The sequence below is a fragment of the Salvelinus sp. IW2-2015 genome, linkage group LG1 (assembly GCF_002910315.2).
Source record: "Salvelinus sp. IW2-2015 linkage group LG1, ASM291031v2, whole genome shotgun sequence".
NCBI lineage: Eukaryota > Metazoa > Chordata > Actinopteri > Salmoniformes > Salmonidae > Salvelinus > Salvelinus sp. IW2-2015.
In genome coordinates, this window is record NC_036838.1 from 3,526,097 (window position 1) to 3,534,187 (window position 8,091).

An 8,091-nucleotide genomic window follows, 5' to 3' on the forward strand; every position below is an offset into this window, starting at 1 on the left:
ATACAATTCATAAATTGCTTTCTGTGAAATATGCAACCCTCTAGCCCCATCCATTTAAACTCAAAGTCTAATGTGTTGGCCTATCGACAGGCTGGTTGGTTCTTCTTTCGCCTCTGTCTGTTGTTCCGAATGATCCAGCCACGCTTCTGATGGTACCCAACTAATCCAAGCTGTGAACCCACTCCTCAGCCAGTAAACACTACGGTTCAATCTCAAAAAAGACATAAACAGACATAAGAGATAGGGAGAAAGAGAGAGAGAGAGAGAGAGAGAGAGAGAGAGGGAGGGAGAATGAGAAAAAGGCAGCAAGAAAAGTGAGGGACTTTTAGGGGCAGCTGTGTTTTATTAACCCAGTCATAATGCCCCTAAAAATCCTTATTGCTTTTGCAATGGTCAACAGAATCTTCTATAAGAGCAAGTCTCTATGTTATGGGCGACGCACACTTACGGACATATTACAAGCTCTATGAAATCCATTGGTCACATTGTCAAGTCCCTGAAAGATGTTCAGACAGTCTTGAAGCAAGTTGGAGGGCATTGAAAATTGAATAGAAAATGCTTATTTGTTATTCCCAACTGACGTATTTCGACATTACGGCCGTCGTCAGGGTGCTTTCCTAACTTGTCAATGAATTAGTCAAACAAATCTAGTTAGATGCAACTCTGGCCTCAGACGTTCTTATCCGAAGTGCACGGCTCGTTCAAGGCGCTCATCACGATACATATCTGTCTAGGTTGGAACTGTTGCTGTAAGAGTGTTTTTAATGGGAAAAAATAAACATAAATAGATATTTAATTTCATTGTTATTTTTTGTTTTTGTTTATATTGCATTTGTTTTTAGGCATAAGGGCAATGAAATGTTACCAAAATGTACGTAGAGTTGCATATTTTCCAAAACTTGGGTCGCAGGAAAACATAGAATTTCTCATTTGGGTCCCAGGCTGAAAGGTTTAAGAACCCCTTCTTTAGATGAGTGGGATGATTAAAGATCAGAGAGCACACTTTGCCCAGACAGAACTATAGACATCTTCATCCTCACTAATGATAGCTATGCGCCTATGGAACCCTGACCTGCTACCTTGACCCAGACCTGCTGTTTTCAACTCTCTAGAGACAGCAGGTGCAGTAGAGATACTCTGAATGATCGGCTATGAAAAGCCAACTGACATTTACTCCTAGGTGCTGACCTGTTGCACCTCTACAACCACTGTGATTATTATTATCTGACCCTGCTGTTCATCTATGAACATTGTAACATCTTGGCCATGTTCTGTTATAATCCCGCACAGCCAGAAGAGGACTGGCCACCCCTCATAGCCTGGTTACTCTCTAGGTTTCTTCCTAGGTTTTGGCCTTTCTAGGGAGTTTTTCCTAGCCACCGTGCTTCTACACCTGCATTGCTTGCTGTTTGGGGTTTTAGGCTGGGTTTCTGTACAGCACTTTGTTACACCAGCTGATGTAAGAAGAGCTTTATTAATAAATGTGATTGAATTTGATTGATAATGATAGCTATGTAACCTGCACGGTTGGCCTTAGGATGTCATTATCTCCCCAGTCTCCATTGTTTAACATGCAGACAAGTTGAGCTATATGTCCTTCAGTTTCTTGATTTGGGCGCCAAAGGCCAGACAGAGACGGGCGAAGTGAGTTCTGATTGATCCGGGTTGGGGTGGTTGGTGTGGTGGGTTGGAGAACTGTCTGAGAGGTTGGAGGGCTGGCTGAGGAGACGGAGAGGAGTGCTCCTTAGTGGTGGTGAGTCACTGCGCTTCGGCATGTATTCAGTGAGTTCACTCTGGGAGGATCGTGATCCTTCGGTTGGTTCGGTGAATCCGCCATCCTCTCGCCATAGCCAGAGAGGGGCTGGGAGGAAAGTGTGGGGCTGGGCTGGGTGATGAGCTCAGGGCCACGCACCGCACAAGGAGTGAGGGAGGAGGGAGGAGGGGGAGGGAGGGAGGAATTACTCAGAGCATGTGGAATCTCATACAGCTATCACAGGACAGACACGGTGCTTCTACTAGGCTCCGAGGCTCTGTAGAAGTCTGTCCTTAGACACAGTGGTAATGGCAGTGGTAAGACGGCTAAGGGCCATTGGTTTCCATTGAAGAGGAACAGAACAGAGCAGTATACTCTTGTACTCGCACTTTGAAACAAAGTCATGCCCCCCTTCTTATTGAATGAATTACGTCTTTCTATTACAGCAAGTCGGTGCAGGTTTGAAGCTCTGCAACTCCAGCAAAGTAATTAAGCATTGCATGCTGTCAAAATATTCCATTACAAAAGTCTTGAAGATTTGGGAAGTGTCTCCGATGACTATCTAGATGGGAGGGGGAGGTGAGTTGGGCCGTTTATTGTCCAGTTCTTCCTGTTTCTTTCTTGAGTGATGATGCTCCTCCTCCAGCTCTGTCATTGGAGAAATCCTTTCGAATAACCAAGCTTCATTGAGTGATGATGACAAACATTTCCAGAAAGAGAATGTAAGTGGTGAGAGAACTACCTGTATGACATGCGATACGTACTCTCTATGCGCCCCCTCTAGCGTGAGTCATCAGGCCTAAAGACGCCGAGCTGTGAGTGGTGAATCAGGTGTTGATAATGGCCAACAGTGGCCGGCCCCACACAGGTGGGGGCTGGTGTGTGTTGGGTGTGTGTATTGTGTGCAGTGTGTGCATGTATTGTTGTGTGCATGTATTGTGTGATGTGAGTGTGGAGGGAGATTATGGTGTGTGTGTGTGTGTGTCTTCATGAAGGGGGGTTGATGTTGTGTGATGCATGACTCAACAGGAGAGAAGGCCACACCCATGGGACGAGCCCAGGCTCCCTTCAGCGGCGGCATGGGCCTAGATCTCACTGACTATGGGTGCCACGATTAAAGTGTATTGGCCTAACGGATGAAGCTCAAACACTTGAAGAGCCACTCAAATCCTGCAAAACACTCCGACACAAAGGCAGAGAGGCCGGGCGAGAAAGTGGAGCACACCTTCACCCTCCGCRGTATCCCCCTTTATAAATAAACTCTTCCAACCTGATTTCAGCCAACCAGCTACTGAGAGTCTGGGCCCGTATTCACAAAGCGCCTCAGAGTAGCAGTGCTGATCTAGGATCAGGTCCCCCCGTCCATACAATCATATTCATTATGATCTAAAAGGCAAAAAACTGAACCTAGATCTGCACTCCTACTCTGAGACACTTTATGATAGGGACAACCCAGAGTAAACAGAACGACTTAGCCATGGCTTAACCATGTGTTGCATCTCCATAATGGTAATTTCCTCCAGTAATTACTAATCATTAAAGGTCTCACTAACAAATCACCTGGTTAGTGTTTATAATATGGTCTGCCTTGGTAAATTCCCATCATTCTGAAATAGCCTGATTGTGTTTAATTGGAGCATTCACTAAACAGAGTCCACCCACCAGCATCAACAAATCCAATGTATTTTAACAGCAGGGAACAATTTAATCCGCCTCTATATATCACCATTGTAAACATCCAAGACGCAGAGCCCAATGTTGCACAATGAGCCTGAGTTGAGGAGGAGGAGGAGTTGAAAGGTCAGGTAAACACTTGTCCCAGGCTTTCCCTGCTTTTTTAATCAGGACTCCTGTCCATTTTTATCTTGGTTAGATCTCTTGACTTATGGCTGTGTACACTAATGCTGCACTTCTGGCGGCTCCTTAACTCACTGTTTGGTTTCTTTCATATGGACGGGAATGTCAAGTTGCTTGTTGGCCTGGAGGCTTGTGCGCTGAGTTGCCGACAAAGCATGGAATGAATCCTTTGCAGGCTAATGGGCGGGCCAACCGTTTCCAGTGTTTGTCATGGTGAGTTTGATTGCATATATGCATACCTCATATTCATATTCAGTGCTAACTTCAGTGCTAACTTTAGTGCTTGTGTGTTTCCATTCTGTGAATATAGGTCCTCAAAGCCCAACGTGGTCAAGTTTCAGAGAAAACTGCCTCATTCAGCACTAATATTATGGAAGACCGTTTAGATACTTCTCCACCCTCTGTGTCCTCGCCAACCAGCCATGGGGGAGGTGCTGYCAGATTTGTAGTTATTATCRGGCAATTTGGGGTCAACGATGCATGTTAGCAAACCTCGCCGGCTCTCTTAGTTTGCATTGCAAAACCAGGAGGCCCCCGACGTGCATTGTGCAATGTACACAGCACTCTGTTGGGTGACTGGCATGCGTCTGATGATGCTTGATGCTTTAGATATGGTTGTGGCCGTTGAATGAGGCGTTCACAGTAAATTAAATGTTGTCAGGGGTCTGTATTGGCAAGAATGCACAAAATCCCTGTCATTCAGTAACTAATAGCTTTTACGCTAAAACGGACTTCGCAGAATAAGGCACAGATGCTCAACCGTTCAAATCTCTGCACAGCAAGTTGGAAAAGACTAAGGGGAGACAACCTTGCTACCTCAATGGCCTCCTGCAGTCTTCAAGGACTGGTGAGTGGGGCTGGTGAACTTAATGAGATTTTCATGGTTTCTGAAGTATCTTTGGGATTTCTCAGTCGGCCTCAACAGCACAGCATGAAGCTACAGTTTGAAGACCCACGGTCTAGTCCTCCTTGTCCATCCTGGCTCAGTTGATAGGACGACATGACCGGAAATCCATCTTCCTCAAAACCCCTCTTACATTACATTAGAAAGGTCTTCCGCCCCTCTCAAAACTGTCAATGGAGCTCCTTTGAAATCACAGAGAAAACATGATTGTTCCTCTTCGGTCTTTATGTTGGCAAACCCCCTTTCGTCTTGAAGGGGAAGCAAAGTCCATTTATAGTCCGTTTCAGGGGGAAAATGTGTGTGTAGCGCAACTGTTCTACAGGGCCGAACAAAGAGCTGTTTTATGTTGACAATAGATTGAGGTCTGTGGATCACAATGTGACAAGGCAGACCTCAGAAGACACTTGCCCCTCAGCTAGTGATGTGCCTTCTTATTCTTGGAGCCACTCTCTCATTCCAGGACATGGAAACCCTTGGCCTGGCCATCCATAGAACTCCAAAACCAACAGTGCTGCCCATGTGTAAGCAAAGAGGGCAAGTGTTTTTTTTCATGACACCTAAATGTCTTTTTCTTTTGTGGACAGCATCTTTCYCTGCCCATTTTGCTTTTTGTTATTCCACAAGTCTTTGTCTTGGCCAGTTCCTGTGCACATAGCTCTGCGGGATCTGAGGCGTCACACACTGTGGCGATGTTTTTTTGGTCATGTGACGTCTAGAGTTGACACTGGCATCGATCCTCCGACCGTCTGTCCGTTTCACACTCCAACACTGCCAGTAGGATCTTTTGACTTCCTTGACTTCCCTTTGAGTTTGCAGGGGAGTAAAGGGGCTTTACAGCACTTCTACATTGAAACCCTGTTTTGGAACACTTTCTTTAGATCAGTGGTCATCAACAGGTCGATCTCCAAGGCATTCCTAGTCGATCGCCAAATATTTCCGTAAAAAACCCAACAATAATAAGCCTTGCGTTCCTATTTTTTATTTTTTGTCTCACGCTGTTGTTGGTAGGTGCACCCGATTCAGCTGCCCTGCGCGCCAGGTATGCAATGTGTTCCCATTTTGAACCATTTCATATGTTTGAAGGTACAAACGCTGCTGTCCCGGGGGGAGCAAATCAAGTACACTATAGGCCTACCAATCGGAGGACTGTCTGCAGTAACATAGCAGGCATAAAAGAAAGCTACAGCAAAGGCGGTACAGAGGGTAGTGTATACGSCCCAGTACATCACTGGGGCCAAGCTTCCTGCCATCCAGGACCTATATACCAAGGAGGTGTCAGAAAAAGGCCCCAAAAATTGTCAAAGACTCTAGTCACCCAAGTCATAGACTGTTCTCTCTGCTACCTCACGGCAAGCGGTACCGGAGCGCCAAGTCTAGGACKAAAAGGCTCCTTAACAGCTTCTACCCCCAAGCCATGAGACTGCTGAACAATTAATCATATGGCCAGCCGGACTATATACATTGACCACCCCTCCCCTTTGTTTTTACACTGCTGCTACTCGCTGTTTATTATCTATGCATAGTCACTTTACAAATTACCTCGACTAACCTGTACCCACGCACATTGACTCGGTACCGGTGTCCCCTGTATATAGCCTCATTGTTATGCAAGTTTCTTGTTACTTTTTGATTTTATTACTTTTTTAAACTTTCGTTTATTTAGTAAATATTTTCTTAACTCTATTTCTTGAACTGCATTGTTGGTTAAGGGCTTGTAAGCATTTCACTGTGAGCATTTCACCGTTGCATTTGGCGCATGTGACAAATAACATTTGATTTGAAGACTGTGTCCCTTTTTGGACAGTGTCAGAGGAGGACCCTAAGTCTGCTGCTCTCTCCCTCCGCTGAGACTGACCATCAGATGCAGGCTCCATCAGCCTAGTAAAATAAAAATGATTGAAGTGTACGCTCATTCACCTGTGCCTCACAATAATACAACAACTGCTCTGTTACCGGTGTGATCATATAGCCTACCATAAATGTTGAAATATAATTGTAAAAAAGGGTCTGAGAAGCAAAGCCAATATGCAGTGATAATGTATTGGGCCTGTAGCCTACTGCACAAACCTCATTACTACAGCACCGTTTTGAATAGGTTAATGTTGCCTAGGCTTACGTTGTTAAATCATGTACAAAAAAACGGTTGAACGGTAGATCTCGGCTTGCATTTTGACTCAGAAATTGATCCGACTCAGAAAAGGGATGTGACCACCTGCTTTAGATCATTCCAGGTGGTCCCTGCCTTCTTCGTCTTTTATTATTCCGCTTCATCCTCTTCAATGTCTGCATCTTCTTCTCAATAAATAGGTTTTATTCAGTAGCCAACTGTTGCATCAATGCACGCTACCATTTCTAGAACATGGCTGTAGATTTCTTCTGAAGTAGGGTGATATTTATGATGTAACACACCACACAACTGCAGTCTTGTGAAGCTTTAGCAGCCTCCGCCACGGCCATTTTAGATATATAAAGTTAATAAAGAAGTTGTATTGGAGTAAACACTCGTCTCCGTTCCCAGAGCGAGAGAGAAGAAAATTTATGTAGTGCAGTAAATTGAACTCAACTTTGCCTCGTTCATGAACTCCCCTAAAAATAACCTGTTCCAACAAGTGAAACCCTTTCCAGCTAAGCTAACACAAAGGCCATTTAAAGTAACATAAGAGAATTGATTTTCAATTATGAGATACCAATTTAAACCAGGTTAGCCTCTGTCAAAGGCTGAGAAACGCTTGAAAAGTGTCGGGCATAACCATATAAAGGTATTTTCTCTAAATACTTTGATACAGTGCTTTCAGAAAGTATTCACGCACCTTGACTTATTCCACATTTTGTTGTGTTACAGCCTGAATTTAAAATGGATTAAATTCAGATGTTGTGTCACTGGCTTGCACACAATACCCCAAACAAACAGGTCTGGATGAGATCTTTAAGGTCAGTGCCCTCCGCYAGGCTCACAAAATCATTTTCGACCCAAGCCACCCCCTGTACCCGGACTTTGAACTACTCCCCTCGGGCTCAGGTATAGGGCACCCCTCAGCAGGAAAAACACAACTAGACAATCATTTGTGCCAGGTGTGATATCCCTCCTAAATAGCTCRGGCTAATGTTCCTATCGACTCAGTAAGGCCAGCAGGCTAGTCTTTTTTATTTTTTATTATGTTTTATTGGTATGTAACTGTTATGAAAGTTGTATTGTCAATTTTGTTTTGTATTTAAACGCCACTTTAAACGTGTACATGACACTGCAACAAAATTTCCCCATGGYGACAATAAAATCAGTAAGTAAGTAATGTCAAAGTGGAATTTTTACAAATGAATTAAAAATGAAAATCTGAAATGTCTTGAGTCAATAAGTATTCAACCTCTTTGTTAAGGCAAGCTTAAATAAGTTCAGGAGTAAAAATGTGCTTAACAAGTCACATAATAATTTGTATGGACTCGCTCTGTATGCAATAAGTGTTTAACATAATTTTTGAATGACTACCTCATCTCTGTACCCCACACATACAATTATCTGTAAGGTCCCTCAGTCGAGCAGTGAATTACAAACACAGAGACCAGGGAGGTTTTCTAATGC

General features: G+C 44.1%; 1 long non-coding RNA gene across 1 annotated transcript; it reads left to right on the forward strand.

Moving 5' to 3' along the window:
• Window positions 1-1,957: 1,957 nt before the first annotated feature.
• Window positions 1,958-7,851, forward strand: LOC139022745 (uncharacterized). Its single transcript, XR_011473793.1, has 2 exons — window positions 1,958-3,823; window positions 3,921-7,851. It is a non-coding gene; the product is annotated as an uncharacterized lncRNA (long non-coding RNA).
• Window positions 7,852-8,091: the final 240 nt, after the last annotated feature.